Here is a 27,087-nt window from a genome sequence, read left to right as displayed (position 1 = left end):
TTTTTCGAACGTTCACAAACGTTTCAAGGCGACACAAAGGATATTTCACCTTTGGACCTAAGCTATTATTTAAAAAAGATTTAACACTTATTCGGTTTAATGTACCAGACTCAAACTTCAAATTTTCGTTGTTAACAGATAAGCACAACAAATGTAGCTATATAAGCACAACCAAAATTCGCTTACCAGAATACAGAATACCAGTCAAACCCTTACTATCATGTCACATACTGTGACTACCGCTGTCCAGTTATAATTGCTTAGCAGAAAATATTTAAGCAGCATCTTCTGCAAGCATCTGTGTGAAATGTTTCTCGTTGGAAGAGTGAAATGATAACATTTACCCGTGTGCAACCAAAATCATTAGACGAGACAATGTGGCCACTAAACACATATTGATGGTATTCTAGAAAAAAAATCATATATTATAGAGATGTTTGATAGTGTATAAAATGCAAAGAAATTACATAATTTTCAAAAAAGTTTATGCCCAGTTTTTCTGTCTAGATGAAATGTGCTACATTTACGATATGTTTATTTTTGTTACTACAATCGTCGACTTGGTAAACTAGAGAACAACCCAAGTCTTTATCTCATAGGAACTCTTGTTTTTCCCCTGTGGACGTCTGAGATAAGTCGATGGGAGGATGCACGGTCAGGCCTTCCGCTGCTTGTTGTTTGAAGGCTGACGTACATTTATATTTTTGTTTAACTCAGTCTCAAAACGGTACTGAGGTCAGTTTGGTCAGCATTTCTTAGTACACATTGATTATTCACCATTTAAAAAGGCACCCCAATGGGTAAATACTTAGTTATCGATGTTAACCATTTACATTACGGAACCAGGAGGCAATGTTCGTTTTTTAAAGATGTAAATTGGACTTCGGCTGCGGACGGTATTCTTGTAATCCCCTACGAAATCTGATACTGAAATGACTCAAGTTTAAATGGAATAATTTAATAGATTAAAACCTGCGTTTCGTCATCGGTCGTATATTGGTATTAAATATAAAAAAATATGTATTATCCAAGGTTTGAGGCTCTTTGAAGTATGGAATACAGAAAACGCAATTAGTGTGAACCGAAGAACACTGTATATAAATCCGTGTTGTGAAGTCTAATCACCACAAGTGGCAAATGCCACACATCCCGGCAGAAAGTAACTAATTATTTAATCTGGAGTACTCGTCCCTGCCAAGGACCGTCTCTGCTGTGTCATTCTGGCCGGAGTTAAATTGAATTTAATTAAATTTGATACAAAACTCCCGTACATTCTGTGCACGATTTCCCCGTGTTCCGGAAATTGCAAATTGTTGTACTCAAAAGGTTGGTTGCAAACTGATGCAAATGTTCTCAAGACTTACATGTCAACAGTAGGGAACAAAGATTAAAAGAACAAGGTTCATCATGTTCTTGTTTATTGTTACGATAAAATTAAAGCGTTTTTGTTGTTGCTAGTTCAGTGCTACTGTGCACTCTAAGTCACGAAGGTATACTACTCAGGTGGGATTTGAACCCTTGACTCGCATTCTTGATTAGAAACAAATTATGTACTTTTATACCAGGAAAAGCCTTCCGACCTTCTTCCAGACGCACCCATTTTAGATTGTATTGTTGTTATAAATTAAAGCTAGGAATATTCACAATGGTTACGTAGTCGTCAAAGTACTACAATGCAAAAATGTGGGCGTTAACATTTACACATCTTGGACACATGCCGAAGAAAATTGAACATTGGATAGGGTGTTACAAATTACACCAATGTAAAGGTTTTGCCAGATATAAGTGTTAATTACATTCTATGTTTTGTAAATTTTTCCTATTTTTAGGTATCTTTTTATGATAAAACCCATGGTATGAGTTTTAACACCCAAGTTTGTGTAGTGTTGTAGCCACTTACCCATTGCGTGGTTCCAGTCGCGCCCCTGGTAAGGTATCAAACATCCCAATGGTGTATTACAGTGCGGTCAGGAAAGCTACAGTTCTGTGTTTTTTTCAACCACACGTATGCACGTTGTCCAAGCGGTATATAAACAACCCTAACCATCTTTAATTACTGTTATTCAATTCCCCGTTGACTAGAGCCCTTTTCCTGTACCTAACTTGCATTGACAAATGACTCTGGAGAGCAAGCCGCACCTTCTCTTCATCAGTATCTTCCATCGACTCTTCCTCGACAGAGAAACTTTACTGATTTTAACGTAAATCGCTTAAAGGCAGTGTACATGATTGGCAATTATCAAAAATGATACAGGGGAGAATTCATTCTATTCCATCTGATTCATCAGTAGAATAATAAAAGAAAGCAATTCTTGGAAAGCAATCATACCCCTCACTTAGTGACGCTCAAGGTGCTTTCTGCGTTCAGTATTTCCCTGCAATGTATTATGGAGCTATTGAAGTATAGACCAATTCCCTTACATATAGCACCATGTAGTGGTATACAAGGTGCTGTGGTGCAATATGCTGCAAATAAAACCAAGAAAACTGGGGCAGTCATGGTGCGTCAACATTAAAGTCACCTGCAAGTGGTATATTTTCAAAATAAAGCTTTTGTCACTATTATATGTGTTTTGATGAGTGGAATGTGAATAAACAGGTAACTAAGGTTTTAAAAAATCAGTTCTTATGTTATTTACACATTTAAGAGTAGACCCCGACCCGAGAGGGCGCTGTTCGTGACGTCAATCGAGGCAGACTTTGCCTGTAATGCGTAGAGTAAACACAATTGCAAAGTACATGTTCGAACCAAGTCTTGAGTTTGTACAAGTCGTAAGTTTTTTCCGGCAATGCCGACCAGGTGTATTGCTGCTGAATGCAGAAAAACACTTTTTGAAATGTACCAACTCACGACTTGGACGTGCATGTACTTTGCACGTGTGTTTACTATACGCATTACAGGCAAAGTCTGCCTCGATTGACGTCACAAAAGGGGTAGGCGGAGTCAGCCCCCGCAACAACTTTATATATTTTTTAAACATATAAATCGTGACAAACAATTACTAACAAAATTGTTTTATTGTTCGTAAGCATATACTCTTATGTTTGAAAGAAAAAAAAAATTATATTTCCAGGTGACTTTAAGTATTTTCCTGCAATGTTTTGTGGAGCTACACCATGAACTATGAGACCAATTCCTTTACATAGAACCATGTTATGGTTTGCAAGATTCTGTGGTGCAATAAGCAACCAATCAATCCAGGAACACTTGAACTCCATCACTTTTCGATACGTGCACTGGGTCCTTAACGGACATTATTATTCAACACAATACTTCTATTGAACATGGATTATGAAGCTCGTTAATACTGAAACATTTCTGGAAACAAAACTCAGGCAACATTAATAGACCGATCCATTAAGCCCCGCCCCATTGCGTATTGACCAATCGCAACGAAGGTCCGACAAATAAGGTCCGACATTGGGCGCGTATGCTTGGCGCGCGCGGTCGAGTTGCAGAAAGGCATTGGAGAGGCTCACATTTTCTTGCTCACACGTGCGTAGTGGGCGGAGCCTAATGTATCGGTCTTTTGTTGTAATTAAACCAAACGAACAGGCGAATGTAAGTTACTTATGTCAGACTTCTCAGTGCTGAAAAACTCGTTTTTAGTAGCTTCTTTCTGAAGACGAGCAGAGTAAACTGTTCGAAAAGTCGAGACTTTAGAGCCAATACTTTCACAGGAGAGAAGCTTCTTTCCGCAAGTTTACTATTTATTTTTAGACAATTTCTTGCATACATCAACAATGAACAAAGAAATGTTCGCAATGTCCTTGTTGTCACTGCTAATGCAGATCCACTTCGTTTTAACCATAACCGTTATTGATGCCGAGAGGGTTGCCATGGCAACTCTTTTTCAATGATGCGGGGATTGAGCAATTCGACCTCCCTTTTTCTTGCAGATTAAACAACATTTACATTTTTCGAATTTATTTTTTAGTTTTGGTTATACATGTTTCCATGTAGTTTATATAATATTAACTTACCCATTACGATACAACCGTGGAAGCGGAGGGATCACCTTCAGGTGATTTGACCTTTCTGTTTCTAGTTCGAACATCAAGTAATAAACCCAAAGAGAAACTAACTGGGTAAATCTTTTTAAAGATGTTGGGTCGATCAACACAAAAATAATGTCAAATTTTAATAATAAATTTGAGTTCTTTATATTTTTGCTACAAGCGGATTCGTGACCGTTGCTAGCATCATAATTATAAAACAACACACCGACAAATAAAAAATCTCTTATTATAGTTTTTCAATACCTTACTGCCCAGAAGCGTATAACCATAATTAACTTAATAACAATTATTAGTAAGCAGCATTCCATTAGTCCACGGTAATAGGTTGGCCTGGGAAAGTGCACTACCTAGCCTCTCTCATGTTCGTGTGGTTCACTCTTCAGGAAAATATAAGTAGGGGTTTCAGAAAACAGTAATTGCATTGATTTGGCGTTTAACCGGTGTAATTTACTTGCAGACCCAGAAGGTCGGAGCTACCTACTATAACAAACGGGTGGGGAATCTATTGCTTGCAATATTGATGGAGTGGAGTGATTTGCACGACCGCGGCAATTACCGTGTTATTAGACGGCCGTTATTTATGTTGTACTTTAGCATGATAACTAAAACGAGGGAAAACACCAATAAAAGAAAAAACCGCAAAATTCAAAATGGAACGAATTTTTGTCACTGTGTTTCTGTTTTTATACGTACGGAGGTGTGACTTCCACAATGTATCACATCGTCTAAGCTAGCATTGGGTATTCATTGGTTCAGGCACCACACAAAGCCACATTGACCATACCGTCATAGACTAGCATTGGGTACAGTGTTTTCTGTACACATGCACCACACACTGTCAAAAAGCACCAACCCCGTGTACGCTACCATTTTGGTACAAGGGTGTATTCTGTATAACAGGCACCACACACATGACCAGGGCCCAATTTCATGGCTCTGCTTACCGTAAGCACAGAATCAGTGCTTACGGAAGCAGGGAATTATGTGCTTACAGCAAGCGTATTTCACGGGTTAGCGGCGAATTTGGGCTTCTGCCCGTGCGTACTCCACGTTAATAAGTTTTCTACGCTTACAAGGCTAGCGCAGAAATTCGGCGCTTGCACATAAGCGGGGAATCGCGATCGTAAGCGCAGACTTCGGCGGTAAGCAGAGCCATGAAATTGGCCCAGCTACGCTAATTATGTAACAATATAAAAGCCATGTACCAAAATTGTATTCGAAAGTCACACAAGGTAGTTTACGGGTAAACGATTCCAGACAATCATTAAGAAGAGAAGGGCACTACTTCATGCAGATTCTGATTCAGTATTAATGTTTACGAATAATTCTTATTAGCATAATTTTAAAGGAATGCTTCATTCCAATAAAGAAGACAGACTTCGTTCGCTTCTCGATATGACAGACGCGAGACTTGTACGGTCTGTTGTGTGGTTAATGATGCATGGACGTTGTGTCGTTATGACTTTCAAGTTATCTATTAATTAAGTGTTCTGCCGTCGATTTCACCAAACTCTTCCTATTTTAGGATTAATCTTAGGACTTAGGACGAGTAAAGTTCCGTATTCAAATACGCAGGACGCATTGAACCCATCCTAAGTTAGGACGGGTTTCTCGTCCTAACTCGAGTTAGGATTCATCCTAGCGTTTCGTGAAATCGGCTGCCGGGCGTATTGTGCTCAAAACAACTGTTGCTTCGTAAAAGGATTTTAATGGCCTTGTCTAGATTGTTACGTAGAGCAATAAAGAAAGCCCAAATGGTTCACAATTACGTATCGACCACCTATGTATTCCGCTTTATAGTCTGCATAAAAATGGGACCGTTTAGGTGAGGCTTTTGTGTACATGTAAATCTCTTTGGAGTAGTAGTCTTTCTTAAAAGTAACTTTCATCTATAAAAGAACACACCACCCCTTTTTTAGTATAAAGTGCTATTCACACGACAGCCATTTAACTGTGTGGTCCCTTGCTCCATTTTAAAATGATTTTAAAGTGTAGCTATTGTCTTAAAGGATTCTACAAGAAACGTTTGACACTAAACAAAATGTCGTCCTCTCACAGGAGGAGGTACATTTTGTAAAAATTGTATTACTAGAGTAAGATTTGAATGGCTTTAATAGCTCTCGAGTGTATGTAAGGGACTTATGACGCCTAAAAGGTTTTGTTTCAGTAAAAAAAAAAATTCAGACAGAAGAAATAACCCTTTTACAATGGTTTCGGTTTTACCTTTAATTGACAAGAAATACAAGAAATTCCTTCGAATCATTATCCGCAACTTACTTTAACCGATGAGTTCAAACCATAGATATAGAATCAAAATAACTAGATCGGCCGCGCGTACATACGCGCCATTGCCTGTGTAGAAAAAGTTTTTGTTCGCCATGGACGCGGTAAAAATTTCACGTTCGAAAGGCGACGCGCAAAAATGAACACGGGAGATAGGCCTTTGACGCGCTAAATGTCACGTGCTGACGGCAAAAAGTCACGTGCTGACGGCAACGCACAGAAAATGTACACGGGAGATAGGCAATGGCGGCCCCCATGCCAGAACCCGCGTATGTACGCGCGGCCGATCTAGTTATTCTATTCTATATCTATGGTTCAAACATGCTTTATGCACGGTGGCCTAGCATCGTTAACAGTCGCTTCATTCAATGTAATATGTATACAACGATATAACCATTATTGTTGCACTCAAGGGAAATTAGCACAGGGATACAGTGAAGTAAAGTAAGAAAAAGGAACGTTTTCGACACGGAATAGATTTACAAGCGTGTGATAATAGTTAGATTAATTCCGCAACGATTCTATTGACAGTGCTGCACTATAACTGAAGATTGAAATTTTATCTGGATAACTGGATATTTTGTGTCTCCAGTCATAATTATGTAACTATTTTAAGGCAAATGTAGTTTTTGCGGATTGTTTGTTTTGCTGCGTCTGTTGAAGGGCTAGGGTAACACCAAAATAGACCCAATTATGATTAACATCCGAACGTTTTTCATCATAGTGATAGAACAAACATAAAATATATTGACCACACATCCCATCTTCAATCTGCGCACAATCGAATCACAAACCTACAGCTTTAAACTGCGCACAGTTTAATCTAATTGCACGAATGGGGTAACATTGTTAATAAGGGGATCAAAACAGACGTGATGAAAATTACCATCAGCAAAGCAGGATTGTCAAATCAATCAATACACGTCACCGTTAACACCTGCTTATGACAACTGAATGTCTTTGTATGGATTTATATAGTGGGGATTGTTATGGTTCAACTCGTTTCATATAACGCTTTTAGATACAGTCACAGGTATGACATTTCTAGATATTAAAGTTTGTTTCAACATTAACCATTGTTTCATAACGCCATGTTACAGAGGTTTACTCGTCAGGCAACTCGTATGCAACCGACTGCACTGCATGCACAAGACACACTACGGCAGCAAATAAGATATTCGTTTAGCTATTCCCCAGGAAAATAATGAGAAAACTGAAATGTGAATGAATTCTGTGATTGGAGATTGTCTGGAACTGATTGCCTGTAAATTGCCCTGTGTGCCAAGGCCTTTCGACAAGGATGACAACTCAGTATTGCAGCAAGATGATGTTCTTCATAATGTAGGCTAATACCGATTTTTTTTTTCTTGAAGAGGAAGGGAAATGTCAAATTCGTTTCTTGATATCATGTAATTGGGGGAAACTGCAGATTTCTAAGCTCACTTTAAAATTGTGTCAATTGAAATTTTATTTCCTGGATCAAAATTCTCAGCATTAAAAACAAAAATTTTGAAACAGGTTCATGGGGATGGTACGATGATGTTTGGGTTCTTTTCTGACACTTCAGCAGCACATGGGACAATATTCTAGCTGTTACTCACCACTCCCCCAGGAAAGTGATGAGAAAATCGAAATGTGAATGAATTGTAAGATTGGAGAGTGACTGAAACTGAGTGCCTGTAAATTGCCCTGGCGACATGGCCTTTAGAGACAAAAATGACAACTCGGTATTGCAGTAAGATGATGTTCTTCATAATGTAATACCGATTTTGCTCTTAAAGAGGAAGGGAAATGTCAATTTCGATTATCGATGTTCTCTTTTTTCAAAGGATAGAATCCTCATGTAAGTGGGGCAAAATTACACAATTTAAATACACATTTTAAGTACCCAAACCCATTAAACAATTAACTACCTGGATTATGAAGTCCTGATATTATAACTTGCGATGTACGAAACCACTCGTCCCCATATGCCAATTCCGCATCACAGAAGGCAACGTGAGAACAACAATTGCACAACAACCTCATGAGACAGTTTGACATTTTACAGGCGGCACGGTTCCTCCATTGTCTCCATCCATTACTACGACTTAATACATCTCTCCTCTGACAATATGAAGGACTAATCCATACAAAATGATCACAATAAGATTATATTGTTACAATTCTTGTCACTGGAAATTGCAATTGTTTTGGTACAAGGACAACCTACTTTGTTCAGTCCATTTCAATTGATTATTATTGGAAGTGTGTATTGTGGCAGTTTGAGTACTGCCCTCACCGATTTATGGCTATACTCTTATATTATACAATGGTTTTTATTTTCATTTATGTGTAACTGCTCATTTGGTCATAAACGGCCTCTCATAGATGCCCTCCAGAGGGCGACCTTTTCGAATGTTTGCTTTGCTGGTTGTTCTTGGGATCGTCGCATCACGATTAGGCAGGTGTGGATCAATATAAATTACAACATTCACAGTATTAACAAAACTGCTGCAGTTTTTTAAACAACTTTGCTTCGAAAAGAAATAAAATGTTTAAGGACCCATTCTCTCTATAGGCTCTACGAGTCAATAGAAGATGCATGTTATCTTGAAGACGGTCAGAGCGCACTGACCGAAACGTCGGGCAATACAATCGGCTCTTCTCAGAGCCACCACTATTCGCTACAGAGATGTTTACATTATGTCACTGCAAACCTAAGTTACTTTAGTGCAGTTGCTTTGTTACTATCCCGTTGTCGCTGTGCCGCAGGCGTGAGAATGATTTTATCTCGCTTTCTTCTAAAAGAGAAAAAACATAATATTTTGTAGAAAACGAATATGTTATTTGGCAGCGAGAAAGCAGGTCACGATTTCAAAAGAGATATTGTGTTGAAATAATATTTGAAAGGAATAGATGTAGATGACTTACATACGAGACGTCTGCATTGGGCTGTTTTGAAGAGATCTTACTCTAATAAAGACATCACCAATGACTAGAGATTAAAGGGTGGGTATCGTTTAGTAATCACACTCAATATTATTTCAAATAAACGTACCTGAAAATAGCACAAAGCATTTTGTGAATTATCTCACTTTGGAGAAAAGTTACGGTCAGATACGCCCACGTTTGTTAGATTGTGTATTTTAATCATACTATTCTTCCTGCGTGGTTATCAGTTCTCCGGAGTGTTGATATCTCAGAAACGTGAAATGAAATTTTCATGATTAGTTCTATTGTATATCAATATTGAAATAGGATTGAATTAATCGAACAGTTAAAAAAAAAGTATACTTTTCCTTTAAACCTTTGGCTGTGTCCTGTGCCCAGATAAGTCAATGGGAGTTTCGCTCGTTGGGGTGATTGCTCAACTATCTAAATTGAATGAAAAAGAAAGAGAGTAAACAACACCCTTGTAAACCTTAGCAAACCAGAAGTACAGCGATACTGCCTAAAACTCCCCCCCCCCCCTTTAGCGGGTATGTAGCTTATAAGCAGGTTCAATTTTGCCGGGTCATTACTTCGCGTACGTGCAGATGCATGAGCACCGCGGGTTTTCCCACTAGTAGAGTTTCATTATAACGCAATACTAACTCTTATTTCGTCTTCAGCTGATCCTCGGACAATCGGTGCGATATAGTGCGTTTTATCGCATTAGACTCACCCCCCCCCCCCCCTTACTTCACCTCCAAGCGCCCCTGTAACCATTTTAATCAACAGGATATTTCTCTGATGCCCTTTTGTCGAGTTTGATTTCGATTACAATCGCTTTGTGGCGATGAGATATTGCTCTTTCTTCTTTATCCTACTTTCTTCCCATACTTGAATCGTATTCTCTTTAATGGCTCGACATGGGGTTGTAAAAGGAGGAAAGACAAAACAGAAGTGTTGATACAATGGGAGACAATTGTATAAGCTACTTCGAGTCGTAAGTTGCCCGTTCCCCCAGAGATGGTTTACAGCAGAATTTCAAAAGATGCCAATTTGTTTTTGTATTGTAGGAATGCCATTTAGATTCCTGGATAGAAAGTGAATGGCTCGACTCAGGATTGTAAAAGTGAAACCAACAGAGGAAAGACAAAGCATCAGTGTGGATACAATAGAGGGTGACAATTGTATAAGCTACTTCGAATCGTTAGTTGCCCGTTCCCCAAGGGCTGGTTTACACACAGCAGAATTTCAAAAGACGCCACTATTTGTTATGCCATTTAGATTCCTGGATAGCAAATGAATGGCTCGACATTGGGTTGTAAAATGGGGAAAACAACGGAGGAAAGACAAACCAGCAGTGTGGATACAATAGAGAGTGACAATTTAATTGTATAAGCTACTTCGAATGGTTAGTTGCCTGTTCCCCATGGGCTGGTTTACAGCAGAATTTCAAAAGATGCCACTCTATACTTGTATTATAGGAATGCCATTAAGATTACTGGATAGCAAATAAATGTACTCGGCAAAAGTGAGCAGGGAAATGTCAATGTACGGAGCATATAGGCCTATATGGCTGGTCACTTGCTTTTGCTTTTAGTGTTTGTTTTATTACGGGGGCTACAGGTATTTGGTCAGTTTCATGACCTAATATTTGCTATTTTGTTAAAACTACAAACACACTTATCATGTGTCGGCAAAGACACGCTACGTTTTAGCCTTCCTATGTTTTTGTATTGTTATTACTTTGGTTTAAACATATACAGACGTATTTAATATAGGCACTATATATATAATGAATAGGGTAGATGGCCTTAGCTTTCGATCCAATCCGGACCTTCTTCAGAGGCATAAAACAAGTACAAACAAATACATATCCATTTATAGAAAAAGAGAGGGGGAAAGGGATTAAGGAAAGGATCCAGAAAGAAGCGGGAAAATAACAGCCAATCAAAGTTCCTATTTCAGAAACAATATTGGTGGCTATGAACCAATAGGAGTGAAGTGGCGAGGACAAAGGATGTTTAGAATGAAAGGAAGGGTTACTGGACCATAAAAGTGGTAAATGTATTGTTCGACAACAATGCAGGGAGACATGAAAGGGTAGGATTAGAGAGCAAGTTGCATCATGATGCAACTAACAATGGTCAATTAATAAGAATAGCAAGATCAAAGGTATGATGATTTTAAAAATAGGTATGAAGGACCTGTGGAAAAAAGGAAGGGGGGTTACTTACATCAGATAGTTACAGTGATGAATTTATAAAAACAGCTTTAAACTAGGTTAATTTATACTTTATGTACAGAATATATACAACATATAAGTTCTTAGGCAGAAGTGAAGTGGAGGGTAATGAGAAGTTATTTAACACCAGTGTTTATGTTAAGTCCAAAGGGTTTGACTGTCTTGAGTTGGTGAATCCAGTGTGATTCTCTATTCTTGCGGTGTGTGTCATCACCATTGCAAGCTTCAATCACCAGAAGTTCAACATCAATGACACTATGATTGGGGCTGTTGAAGTGGATAGAGACTGGGTACGGTTTCTTAGTCTTTATGGAAGAGACATGATTCGCAAAGCGAAGACTAAGTTTGGTCTTAGTCTCTCCCACATATTGTAGCCCACATCTCTTACATGATATGACATAGACTACATTAGACGTGCTGCATTCAGAGTCGGTCTTGATGTTGTATGAAGAGCAAGTGGTATGACTCTTCACCTTAAGTGAGGGCTTAATGTGCAGACACGTTTTGCATTTGGAACGGGTACATTTGTGACAGCCCAGTATATCTGTCGGGGGTTGTGTTTGGACTGTACCTGGGGGAAGTTAGGCACTATATATATATATATATAACATGTTGCATTTATTACATTGATAACAAAGCAGAACGACGCCACTGAAAAACAGAACTAGAACAGTACTCTTCGAATAAAACGGATACAGTTCCCCATTTTGTCCAAATGTGGAAAATGTGAAGCAATTCGAAACCCCTCGAGACAAGCGAACAGACAGCTTATGTTACGCACAATGTTTTACAAACAGATATTGTGCATAATATTCTTGTTCTTGTTACCAGAGTTTAAAAATGTGTCTAGCAAATTTAAAATTATGCCTTGTTTTTACCGTGGTATGATTCTTTGTCATGTTGGATTCCTGTTCAGATGAGCATCCAACGGTCTCCATTTGTCTATTATCCCCGCCGATATTCGCACTTCGCTGCTATTCGTTTCCTTCCCCCTTTCTATTTGAATCATTTTCCGACCTCGTTCACATCACCGATTGTGTTGCCATCAATCTCTTGTGTCGTATCGGGCGTCTGTGTGGCTGTAGCTCTGTGGCCGAGAGGTAGGATTCATACCTCTTTGCGTTAAACGTAACAGCTTTGTAAAAGTTGTTCAGTCTGCTGTTTCTTTTATACATAGCAACCTTTAATCTATGGCTGTACGACAATGTTGCAACTAACAAAAATAACTGTTGGTAATTACTAAAAATAATTATTATAACAAAACCTTACTTGGTAATGAGTATGGGGAGAGAGGTTGATAATATAAAACATTGTGAGAAACGGCTCCCTCTGAAGTTACAGAGTTTTCGAGAAAGAAGTACTTTTCAACGAATTTGATTTCGAGACATCAGATTTAAAAATAGAGGTCTCGAAATCAAGCATCTGAAAGCACACAATGTCGTGTAACAAGGTGTTTTTTCCTAATAATAAAGAAAGGTTTTATGCTAATAATTATTTTGAGTAATTACCAATAGTGTCCACTGCCTTTAATACATTACTTATATCTGTAGGTACCCAGCTGTAGCCAACAGTAAAAAAAAAAAACGCGTTATTTGCACAAACCAAAAACAAATGTTATGATCTTAGTTAGGCTATTTTCACTTCCGCGGCTCTGTAAGTATTAATCAATTTAAACAAACAATACGAATTATGTATTTCATCTTGGTAGGCTAGTTGTTTATTGATTCGTTTTAAAAATGGTATGACCCCGATGGATTTGTCTAACTTGGCACACAATCAGAGTATGTCATGAACAATATATTTAGCTACAGGGCCATCGCACATGGGCGGTTCCTTGGTAGGTAGGATAACAAATCCAATTTCAAGATCTTCAGAACGACGGCCCATGCTTGTTATTCTATTTATTAGTTTCTAAAGTATAAAATTAATATGCAACTGCCCTGTGGCTTATTATCTTTCTCATAGATTTAAGTCCATGCTTGTATCACCAAATGCAGACATAACCAATGTACACAAACAAGCGCCATCTTGAAAAATATACCGCAATGCATCTTTGGGAAACCGACTACGGTTTCAGATAAGTCAAGCTGTAAGTATGGACGCCATGGTGTGTAGTTTACATGTATCTGCGCTAGGTGTTATAGTCGTGTGTCGCATTGCTTTAAAATCCCTTCACCATGATGGTTACCATGCTTGGACTCGTATTTTACCCAGAACTTTTTGCGCGCCGATCATGCGCATTTGGGACACGATTATGAACTGTTCCCTCAAAATGTTTAGCCCTTTCTGCCCCACTAATTTTCAACCTAGCCGGCTTAATCTAAACGCTGTTTGCAATTACACCCCTATGACGGTATTCGTATAATGACGCACTAATGTATTATTTTTTGCTTACCCCCTTTTCACTTCAACAACACCACGGTTCATCTGTTGTTAGTCCAAGCCCGACCGAAATAACACAGGGGTAATTTTATCCAAACAAACGGCAGGTTGCTGTAAGGCCGATAAGGCGTGAATGTCTTCAGTCTCCCGTGAACATTCATTTCTTTTTTTAGGCTTGCTAGACTCTATATATCTGCCTCATCTGGCCGAATGCTCATTTTGGGTATCTTTAGAGACGTGACCACGAGGGAACTTGTGTGTTGGATTAATGTGCACGGAATTGGAACTAACGCGATGTCCTGTGTGAATTTCGAGTTTAAAGTACAAAGGGTCTAAAGGCAACAATTTAAACCCGCCTCTAAGTTCTCTCTCTTCGACATGTTAAACGCGCCACTAAGCTCCCTCTTCGACATGTTGAACATTTCAAGAAACTACCGCCTATTGACCCATTTTAAGAGACGTCATACGCGTCACATTATGTAGCCAAAATGCAGTGTAGTTGATGGCGTCATGTTTGTGTCAATATTCTGTTAATAGATATTTATTTATTGATCAAATTTAAAAACCCTTGAGTGGCAGCTGGCCACACAAACAAGCATGGCACATGTTTAAATGTTTCACTCTCTTCCCCAAAGTGCATTGCCCTGTGTAGGTCATAGTCATTGATATCCTAAACTGGACTATTCCAAGAAGGGGTAAGTCGGCCAGGTCCCTTGGTTGTTTTTCACTCACTTTACTTTATGCACATGTCATTGCACAGACACAGACCTATCAAGATCTACCTCTGATAAAGTGGAGCAAAACAGATGTCTTGCTGAAAGCCTGCGCTAGGTTCGGAGTTTTCCAACACCCATTCCCCTGCCAGTCAAACCTATTTTCTATTACTGTTGTGCCAGTAACTATCGGAACCTCCCGCGCTTAAGAGAGTTTTAAGCGAATAAACAAATAAACAGTATGGCGTTTATGAGCAACGGCTAAACAATGAGCGGTCAACTCAAACTGTAGGGATACTTCAGTATAGGTAAAGCTGGCACCTTAGTCCGGAGGTCGCAGGCTCACTTCCCGCTCTGCAGCTGTCTTATTTACGAGTTCAACAATCATTTGTATATTATATTGTGAGCAAAGTTGACATCAGCAAACGATGTAAAGTACAAACACCTGTATAAACATATGGCTGCCGGACGCTCCACAGTTGCGAATAACAAACTGTAATCTGAAACAATTCTGCATTATTTAGCAGATAAGAGACGATCTCGTAAAGGGTTTAGTACATTTTTCTAACACATTGCCAAAGATTCACATTAAACTTACACAGTTTGAAGATAATAATAGTGAAAACTTCCCTTTAATTATTAGTTACGTAGGTGCTGTAATTTTTGAGAAGAGTAAAACAATGTAACGAATATAATTTGTCTCAGTTTTAGCATGTAAAAACGTAGTAACCAGTTATGACATTTTACATGCTTAAATAGTTTTCGTCTTTATTTTATTTGTTTTACTCATTTCTCAAAAACTATAGCACCTCAATATGTAGTATTTAAAAGGAAGCTTTAGAATATCATTATCTTCAACTCGTTTAATAATGTAAATCTATGAACATTTTGAAAAAGTACCCGAATCCTTTGAACATAAAATGCACTTTCCACTTGTCGACTGGGGACTACTGCGTCTCGAATTTGGGTCACGCAGTCGTTTGCTTCATGTCGTTTCCACATGATGCACTGTTCCGTTATATACTCAAATGTACAGCTTGTATATAAAATATACAGGTGGTATACAAAATATGCAGCTGGTATATTCATGAGTGTGTGGGTGTCCTCCCCCTAAACGCTCAAACTAGGTTTCTCGGGTAGGTTATTCGCGCATGGATTAAATGACACAATTCATGTGAATAATGTCAGTGAATATGACTGAGTGCAGTCTGACATCCAACATTTTTAGTAATATCGTTAATACAGAGTTCTCATTTTGCAGTCAGTAGGAGAGAAATATTTTATTACCCTTTTTTTGGCAGAATCGTTTGGTTCGCAACCAAAGTAGTTTAAACAAATTTAATAAATGTTGCTATTTTTGTTTTTGGTGTCTCCAAAACTGTGTCGGCCGGTGTGGCAGGATATTCTGCCCCCTGGAAATTCGGTCCTCACATATCGCGAAATGTGCACAAACTTCTTCGAATCTCCGGCAGGCAGAACTATTTGTGCCACCGGCTTTGTAGGTAAACAACAATAATTGTTACGTTATAATAATAATATACATTTGGTTTATATAGCGCCTAATCTAAAGCATCTTCATAAAAATAAATGTGGATTCAATAAGTACGGTTGATATTGTCAAAGACAGAAATAAAGAACGCCCGTTAAGAAACATAGACAATGACCTTTTAAATGACTTTTCTATACTTCTTGGCCTATACAGAAAACCCAATACCTGTGTATTGCCAGTAAAGGATTTGAACTTCCTGTGCAGTGCACACAGCTTCCGCAGATACACTGCATCGAACCAGTCATGCGTGTCTTCCCATGAGGCAATTCTGATTGGCTGTCACGCTGGCTGTCACGTACTGATTGTGTAAAGGTCGACCGCCCTCTAGGGTTGTTCTATAATGCAAGTATAATTGGCTACCTTTATATCTTTGGAATCTTTATTTGAGTGACCCAAAAACACAATTACCCTTGGAGAGTAGAACTGTTGTTTTAGGCTACGTAGGGACAGCAACTCATGCGGTAAACTTTAATAAGCAACCGACGACGAAACTTACACACACAAAAACTACAGTGATCGATTCCCACAGCATTTATATAAGAACCCCTTCCTATACACACACACAACCTTGTGATTTTTTTAGTCAGATTTAATAAATGTGTTCAGCTTATCATTTTCTTAAATATTCCTCTCTCCATTGCTAGTTACCAAATAAGTTGTTTTGCTAAAAATTGTTTTTAGAAACTACCATTAGTGTCAAGTGCTTTTAACGGTCACGTGCAGCCGGTAAGGCAAGAGTTGATTCTAGTCCGAAAGAGGAAATTGGCACGTTTAATTTCCACGAACTCTGATCAGCAAGATCACGAGCAGACTTTAAATGGACTGTTTAACAGATCGCAAATAATATACCCGTTGACGGAAAAGTGATTGGAAGCAGTTTTCAATCAATCAAATTAGATGAGAACACCCTTCATTAAACGATGGTGGTCATGAGTGAATATCATTCCTTTAATAATGATGGGAAAACCGAACGAGGAGGAAAGAAACAACGTTTCAACCTTTGTTTTCGCGCTTAATGTAGGTCGCTAACCTTTTTTCCGTAGTATAGAATTGTACTGATGTATTCTGATGTAGGCCTACAGACAAAATTGCACCCGGCGATGGTACCGTAGAGAAGTGCCTTGACGTCTCTCATCCTTAGCAATGCTAGGGGGTTCATTAAGAACCGCCGATGGCCCTAGACATTTGATATTTCAAGTCCTGTTTACATAGCAAACCAGAGAGCAGTTTCTGATTTCAACTAAGCGTGCCGCATGAAAAGGTAGAGAGTGAATACTATCAATCATGGGTTGTTTGTGGTTTCCGGTTTAGGGGCATGGCGCAATACGCCCCAAACTTATAAAAAGGATACACCAAGGAGCTTTAATTCCAGAGACCCTTAAAGATATTTTTCTTAACACTGGACGGTATATCGTGTGTCCATCCGCGTCCTGTCAACCGCTCTTCTCTCTCTATGGGTGATAGTTTATTCTCCTGTTGTGTGCAGAGTGCAAATATCAAGAGTTTTTAACTGTTCGATCGTTCTTTTCGGGATGGTTCTTTCAATCTTCAGCCCTTTTGCCCCGAGCAGAAATTCGATGACAGCGTAAAATTCCGTAGCTCGCGAACCAAGAGAATCATATCAAACTAAAGTAAAGCCTAATATCGACCACAACCCACCAATGTTAATATCATAGAAACGGAGATATGCAGTTATCAAGACGAATTGCTAACACTTACAGACCAAACTAGAATTCACTTTATAGAACAAAATCATTTTGTGTGTTAATCGACTTATAAAAATCGATGAAAATTTGCCCAAAAAATCGCAAAAAAGCACGCATAAGTACATGGGGGAGTGCAACACTGTTATATATTTCATGCGTGCATTGATTTTCATCGTGGGTCGTTTAAGTAGCTTTAGTTGGTTGTCCCAGATTTTAAAACCAGATTTAGACTTGTCACACATTGCTTAAACACCCGATCAGGAACTGCATCAAAAAGGTACAATTCTACAGCTGTTGTGGCGTATAATTTAGCACACGACCCAAGAACTGACCTAGTGGCATTTGAGTCGAAAGCTCGGTCTTATGACTGTAAAATAATCGCCAAATTCATTAGTTGACCATGTTCATGACCGGTCATAAAACCTGTCTGAACTTTTTTTGCTTTATGATAGAATTGGCTAAAGTTGCACCCTCAAAGGAAAACTCATGCTATTGAGGTTTAGTTGAATGGAAGGAAAGAACTGTATTCATAGCTTTATTTTTGTATGCCGGAAGCATATTTTTGTTTAGAGCACAGAGAGGGTTTAAGTTCTCAATCGCCCTAGTGTCAAACTACGAATCCATCCTCTAAGATACAAAACCAAAACACAAAGTAAAATGCAAACCTTTCGCGAAGGTTCGCGTTTTGTTAACAAATTTCATTTTATTGAAAAAGCACGTACAGTTATAGTTGAATGTATAATGGCCTACTGCAGTCTTGAATGCACCAATGACAATATTGTGATTTGTTAAATGTGTTCTTGAAATTGGAGTTGAGCAAACACAAACTGATTTACAGCGGGATTTGAACCCGTGACCTCATGCTTGACCTGCTGGCGCTCTTCAAACCGGAGCTCGCTGTCTTTGTTGGTGTAGCCACTCCTAAGCCATTCTACCTATAACTATCGCAGGGTTCACATCCCAGTTGGGAAGTGACAAGAGACTCATCAACACTTGATACTTTTTATTTAAAGACACTGGACACCTTTGGTTATTGTCAATGACAAGTGTTCTCTCTAGGTGTATCTCAACATACGCATAAAATAATAATAAACTTTTATTCGGGCAGCAATTGGACATGCCCGCACGCCCTCTTCCGGGCATGTGACGCACTGTTAGGGAAATTCAACAACAAACCATTACATGCTGCACATTGCTCATTTTATGAGTAATACTCACTAAGGAACAATTTGTAGTTAAATGGCTTTAAAGGGTATTTGCAAGATGAATTGTGTTTAGGGCTAATAAAGTAAATAATGATATGTTATGATTTTTGTTTGCAAAAAGTATGGTTGCAGAAAAAAACATCGTTATCATCAACTCGCATCTCTGCCGAGTGCACTACTTCTCCGCATGGGATAGTCTAAAACTGTATTTCTAGTTTGCGTTCAAACGACATGACTGATGTGGCCCTGATGCTGTCAGAACTTAACTGTAGCTCAAAAAGTTAATATTTGATGAATTACCATTGATGTATTTACATAATTACATTCGTTGTTTACTTTGCTTATCAAAATGGTTCTGAAGTGGTGAAAAGTGCATCTGTAGACCTTTGTGAAAGTCTGTTCAACTTTAAAATCCACACTTTTGTACTACGAATCTGCCGCACTGTCGTAGTACTTTTGAATGTGATTTTTTTTCCCTTTCTAAATTGATTCCAAATTGTAAATCCTTAAATTAAAATTCGCAGGTAAATTGTTGAGGATGGCAATTCTAAAGTGCAGGGGAAAATGCTACCGGGACACAGCCTAATAACAGTACCACTTAGTTATTGTATGCCCACGTGCACTTTTGAAAGCGATTCCTGCTCCCGCCGTTGGCTCCCCGTGGATCTTTGTATCACTGACTGGATAGAAGATAGAACCCATTGAAGTCACCTATGGAGACATTTTGCTACTCCCCAAAAGTATAACAACGAACACAAAATGAATTTGTTCTGAAATTACCTTTTGTGTATTATAGCAATGCAATATACGGCTTCGTGGAGTGGCAATATGCCACCCCAGCATCTTCAGTGCGACAGAACGTCACTATTTTATTCAGTCAGTTTAATATGGACTAATATTTTACAGACCAAACAACATGGATTATCAAGTAACGATAACAATCCATTGTGCCTTTATTTCTGTGTGTTTTCACATACATTTAATATAATATATATATTTGAATCTTGTGTTTTAGTATTTACATTTTGTACATGTTAGTTTTGCATACAGCGCTTTTGCCCTCGGGAAAAAACAAGCATAATATATAATGTAATTAGAAGTAGTTTATACATCTATATTGGAAAGCGCACGCGATGTGAATTGTATACACTAAAACGTGAGGGCACAAAAATGGGTCACTTTAACCAGAAATTGTGTCAAATCTTGGCAGCATTGAGGAGCAACATCTGGGTTAATTTGTTTCCAGTTTATGCATAAATCCACCTGGGATGTAGCTGTTGATTGAGAAACAGACATTTAGAGCCTTTTCCAGAAAATCGTGTTCGTTTTACATTAAAACTCCCAAGTGCGCATTAGTCCATTCGGGACAATATTGAAACTCGCATGCCATCTAACAACTGGCAATGCTTAAACTCAATACACTAGGAATATACCAGGGGACAAGCTGCATAGCAATCACACAGTCTTCTTAAAGAGCCAATAAAGGATGATTTCCATATGTCAACTGTTACCAAATAGATATCGCAGATACCGGTTAATAACCATTTTACTTTTAAAATTTGCATTTAGTAATAAATAACTCGAGTCAAAAAAGCACCCAGCCGCGCGGCTTTTTCAGCCGAGAGTCAAAAACAGCTTATCTATTATAAGGACCCTGGACGCCAGTGGCGATTTTCCCCTATTGGTTTTGAACACAGTTCTCCAGCTTTGGCATTTCCACACCAAATAGCCGCCACTGACGTCTTGATTCCTTTGTCGCGCGGGTTTGTTTGACCCCACGTTTTTCAGCAATTTGGCTTGGAGCGTTCTGGAGAAAAACCCATTTTTACCATGTTTTAACGTGAGGTAAGAGACTCGTTGTATTTTTTACGTTTCCTGGATGGACTGCAGCTGTTAGACAACTGTAATATATCTATATATTTGAGATCATCTTTTATTGGCTGTTTCATGGTCTAGAAGTTGTATTTTGCCTTTCTATGGGCGGATCCAGGAATGCTGGTTCGGATGGGGGTCAGGTGTTTAACACAATATTACTACACCACAGGCCTAGACTCGTTTGTGTACGAGTCAATGGGGAATTGTCTTGAAACAGCGGACCAGTCTATGCTGTAGAAAATTCAGTGGGTAAGCGACCTTTCCCTGGCCTCTCAAACGTTAGAATACGCCTCACAGGCGTATTCTCTACGAGGTCAGGGGAATTAACAATCATCGAAAATTGAAAAATAATACAGACGACCTTTATTATCCACCAGTTGCTAACTGGTAATATAATTTAAAGCACCAACCGTAAAACTGCAAATGGCGATGTTGTGTATATACATTAAATGTTGTCGGCTAAAAAAGATATGCCTAATGGATTTTTGTGTTTAGGGTCTGTGAAATGTATTGACAAATGCCCCACTGATAATCCCATAATTGTAAACATTATATAGTTAAAAAGAGTTCATGTTTGCCAGTTGTACAGATATTTTTGACTTTTTATGAAAAATGTGTGGAAATTGAATTATGCAGGAAGCCTTGCATAATCAGAATCTTGGTTTCACAATGTCTAGTCTGGCCGTAGCCACATATTGTTGACTGTTTTTTTTTAACAGGCATACAGGAAGAGAGACGTGTTTCTTGCAAACTCTGTCTGTGTCGAGAGATTTGAGCCACTTTGCAAACCTCTCAGTTTGTGTGCTCGTCCAAGCCCAACAAACATCGGAAAGACATGCAGTCGCCTGATTACCTCTCTGGAGTGGGCAAGCGTGAAGCAGCATCAAGTAGCGGTTCACTTAAAGACACTGGACACTATTGGTAATTGTCAAAGACCAGGGCCCAATTTCAAGGCTCTGCTTACCGCCGAATTCTGCGCTTTCGATCACGATTCCCCGCCTACGTGCAAGCGCCGAATTTTTGTGCTAGCCTTGTAAGCGTAGAATGCATAGTAACGTGGAATACGCACGCGCATAATCCAAATTCGCCGCTAACCCGTGAAACGCTTGCCGTAAGCACAGAATCCCCTGCTTTCGTAAGCACCGATTCTGTGCTTACGGTAAGCAAAACCATAAGTGTTGTCATAGATGATACTTAGAAAGAATATAATTTAACGTCTTATAGTTGTTAAATTACACCAATGCATATGTTTTTCCAGAGAGTATGTGTAGTATTTAACACCCTTGGTGTGAATTTGTATTCTCTCTGCGATATCTATACGGTATGATTCTAACACCCCAGTGTTTTTGTACCCTGCCGTCGATTTCACCAAACTCTTCCTAACTTAGGATTGATTTTAAAACTTAGGATGAGTCTCAGCCCTGAACTGTAGCATGTAAACCTTAAGATTATTCCTAAGTTTTATGACGAGTCACTCATCCTAACTCGAGATCCTAGCGGCTGGTCACATTGGCAGTCAGTTGGCGCAATATGTGTCTTTACTCAATTCTGCAGTGCATTATCATCCAGAATGTCCGAATCAAGGTTCTTCTAGAACTTCTCGCTTAAAGCAGGCATTCTGACAAATCTACATCATGCAAGTTTCTGAAATAGACCCGTAAATGGGTTTTCAGATGTTATTAGTATTTCTCAATAATTATAGGTCCGACACTTCAACGGCTTAAAAAGCAAAGTACTATATGTGACAAAAGGTAATCAAACACGTCTTACTTCGTGTTCAATTTACCTCGTGTCTTCATGACATTTTTTTCAACCCACGTGTCCCCCTTAAACTTCCTTTTTGATTTGTATATATACAGTATAAGTGTCAATGGTAAGGCCAGCAAAAAATATAGCTCGGAGGGGTGGCTTTAGTGTAACGAAATGTGACTTAAAGGCAGTGGACACTATTGGTAATTGTCAAAGACTAGCCTTCACAGTTGGTGTATCTCAACATAATATGCATAAAATAACAAACCTGTAAAAATTTGAGCTCAATCGGTCATCGAACTTGCGAGATAATAATGAAAGAACAAAAAAACACCCTTGTCACACGAAGTTGTGTGTGTTTAGATGGTTGATTTCGAGACCTCAAGTTCTAAATCTGAGGTCTCGAAATCAAATTCATGGAAAATTAAAACTATGGCACTTCAGAGGGAGCTGTTTCTCACGATGTTTTATACCATCAACCTCTCCCCATTACTCGTCACCAAGAAAGGTTTCGCGGTAATAACTATTTTGAGTAGGTACCAATAGTGTCCACTGCCTTTAACAAGCATTTCTTAAAGAAGTTTTAGCTCATTAAGAAATGACAGGGTATCGTCATGGCATCCTCAAGACAAAACCTGACAAAGACAAAACCTGACCAATTGAGAATGGTCCAGCCTCCGTTAGTGACCGATTGGTGATGTTCCTGCCTGTAAGTTACCAATTGAGAATCCAGGCTACAAGAGTGATGACAACAAACGCGATTTCCTTGTATCAGTTTGGCTGTAACAACGATTTGAACTTTTTTTGAAAAATTAATATTCTTTATCCCGATGCAAATTTAACATCTATTAGATTTGAACTTCATTCGTTGCTGTGGGTTCGACACAACGGTCTTGACAATTGTGTCCCTGAGCAAGACACTTAAACCATAATTGCTTCTCTCCGCCCAGGGGGGTAAATGGGTACATGTGAGACAGAGATGGTTCTTTTGATTGGTTGTCCTTTCTCTTTGGTTTAGCAGAGTAGCGCATAGTTATACTTGTAGCACATCCCAATGTATACTCCCAATGGAGCTAAGAAGGAATGCATTATATGGCCCTGTGATGGTTGAGGTGCTTTAAGAAGCCCGTCGGGTATAAAAAGTGCGAAATAAAAACCGATTATCATTTATAATTATTGACTATTAATTCGTGATGTTGTTCTTGGATCATGTCAAAATATTTACGTTTTTCGTTCTTAAAATTAAAAAAAAAAAAAAAAATGTCATTGAGGGCCCCGGTCCAGACCCGCATCGCACACGAACGAGTGACTGTAAACCCCGTCCGCAACAAACATCGTTCTTTCAACTGAAAACGAACTCAATTCGTTTTCTACACGAGTTAGCGTGTGGTTATAATTAAGATGTACAGCGTGTGTCGATGTTAATTTGCTCCCCAGCCAGCCATTCGTCATTTTTTACAAATCTTAACTCAACCGAAAAGAGCGCCGTCGTGCCGGCCATTTAACATCCCAAAGCAAATGCTTAAATTTTCTGCCGGAACGACTCTCTAATAAATTACCCAAACCTTAAAAAAGACTCGTGACTAGAAATTAACTCATGGCCTGGGGACTTTTGTTTCTTTCTTTCTCTTTCGAAAAACGAGGAATTCAAAAGAGGGTTGATTTCATTTGCTCGAGCAAGGTGACGATTTTTGATAGGCTGGTCACGACCGTTGGCCGTGAGTGAATCACCGACCGTACCAACGATGTGCCTCCTTGCTCAATTTGCCCGGCAGACATCTCTTCCTTCGTGAACCACTAAGAAATCAACATGAATCAATATTCATGTGTAAGAGTCGGGACACTCTTCTTCGGCCTTAATTGAGAAACAAGTCTTGTTTTTTTTAAATGTGCCCCTACAGTATTTTGCTGCTGAACGCCAGCATAAATTACTGCCTAGGAAATTACAGGCGTTTCCAATAACTGAGATGTAAAGCTTTGAGTTTATAAATTTAAAGTTGCCGTAGAGTTAAGATATTGACGAGAATGTGCACACCATATGTGAGACTATACTTTTTATCGCACCAATAAATCATCTTCTTTTAAAAACTAACTAACTACTAACCGTCCCCCCCCAAAAAAAAAAAATAAAAAAATAAATATATATATATATATATATAATGAATAGGGTAGATGGCCTTAGCTTTCGATCCAATCCGGACCTTCTTCAGAGGCACGGTCGTGACCAGCCTATCAAAAATCGTCACCTCGCTCGAGCAAATGAAATCAACCCTCTTTTGAATTCCTCGTTTTTCGAAAGAGAAAGAAAGAAACAAAAGTCCCCAGGCCATGAGTTAATTTCTAGTCACGAGTCTTTTTTAATATATATATATATATATAAACGAACTGCTAATTCCCTCACTACAAGCATGTAAGCACCTTGATCACAATCTACCCTTAATTTCCCATTTTTGAGGACTCTTATACTTCATAAAACATTCAACCTTCAACTGATTAACTTGGCTGTAAATAAATGAGAACTTACTCCCTGTAAATAAACAACACCCTTCCTGCTCTCCCTATACAAAAGTCCAAGAGCAAATGCTTCTTGGAAATTGACAATATTAAATATGAGTTTGTTGCATTCTCTTGTTGCGTGATAACTGACCCCAATCAAAAGCCTACATGTACTAATTTGTGCATTGGGTGACGGTGGCAATGTTCTTTGGATGTACAGTGACGACTTATGTCTGCACATGCATAGACTAGCAATTAGTCGAACATTGACGTAAATCATAACTGCTCCCCCTGGATGGGAAGAGCACCACAGTGGCACCTCATAAAATATACGGTTAATAATTACCGAGGAGCCATTTCTTAGATTGAAAAACACATGCAAATAGACTTGTTATATTCTTCAGCAACACAAGCTCAGATAGTTAAAGGGTGCAACTTTTTTTTTTCCTTCAAGATTTAAGGCCTATAATGTTGAAGATGTAGGCTTTTCAAGACAGGAGCCAGAGGCAGTGTTGGGAACAGAGCCGTCAACCGTAGCAATAGCCAATACCAGAATCACAGTTTAATCCAGAACAAGAGCCAAGCCAGGAATGAGAACGAGGCATTTTTAAAGTTTTGCCGGATCAGAGGCATCATCATTAGCTTGATCAGGAGTCGGATTTATAGTGCAATAGAAACAGCATACAAATAGGGCTCTTCGTGAAAGCAATGCTGCCGTCGATTTCACAAAACTCTTCCTAACTTAAGACTAATCTTAGGACTTAGGACGAGTCTTAACCCTGCACTGTAGCATGCAGACCTTAAGATTAATCCTAAGTTAGGAAGGGTTACTCGTCCTAACTCGAGATAAGACGAGTCCTAAACTCTTTGTGAAATCGACCCCCGGAGTATAAGAGTGCAAAAGACGGAGTTGGAAACTGCACTTGAGCCACGGTTGCCGACTCGATTGGTTGTTACCAACCGTTGTTCCTATCCTGATATATAACTCATTCTTAAACGATCACGATACGACGGACTAGAGACTACAGACTAGAGACTACAGACTAGATGAACCTTCTAACTATGGGAATTGTCGTCAGAATAATCCCGTAAGGAACTCCTCGAAAATGGTTTCCAATCGCCTTCCACCCTGAGAATTCCGATTGCTCATTTCCCAACAAAAATATTGACTGGGTGTCAGGGGGAATACGGTGTAAACAGCGGGGTTATTGACAACACAGCCTATCACAATCACCCAGCTTCCGGATCTGTGCTACGCTCCACAGAGTGTCTTTATCAAGCATTCCACCCACGTCTGGCTGAAGCCTCATTCCAAAGACTGCGCGAATCAGATCATCCGTATGCAGTTTAATGTCTGCACACTAGAATTGCAATCCTCACAAATGTTCCTGATGGTTGTTTTTTTAAGGATTCCCTTTCTTGAATCATTTTAGAAAAGAAAGTTTCATTACTGAAGAGCACAACGGCAGTGGGAACTTCCTAGTGCAGTAAAAATTTGTCGGCGCATCTGATTAAAACATTCCCAGTTCCAAAAATATCCTGATCCATTTATGTGTCAACTTGACTCAGAAATGGGTCAGCCCCTCGGAACTCAGAACCCAATATTCTGACCCGGGAGTCTTTACAGTGTACGCATACCAACAGTAGAAACCCATGTCCACAATACATGTTTTATGGATAACACGCGCTCCGTATATTACACCTTTAATGCTCACATCCAAACACTTCGCGGAACTCTAACGCGATCTTCTTGACACCATTTCAACTCATGCAAGTCTCCTGCTAGTCCGAACACCTCTTACCCGCTTATAAAACACCAGGCTTTGGTGCTTGGAGCGTCGATCGTTTGCCGAGCGGTTTTCCCTTTCCGTTCCATGCATTATTGAAGGAAATACTTCGCCTTGATTATCGCCTACCGCCACAGGTGAGGGACACTGAATTCATCATCCTGGAT

This window comes from Asterias rubens, chromosome 15, assembly GCF_902459465.1.
Source record: "Asterias rubens chromosome 15, eAstRub1.3, whole genome shotgun sequence".
NCBI classification, from domain to species: domain Eukaryota; kingdom Metazoa; phylum Echinodermata; class Asteroidea; order Forcipulatida; family Asteriidae; genus Asterias; species Asterias rubens.
Note: the sequence above shows the minus strand (reverse complement) of the source record.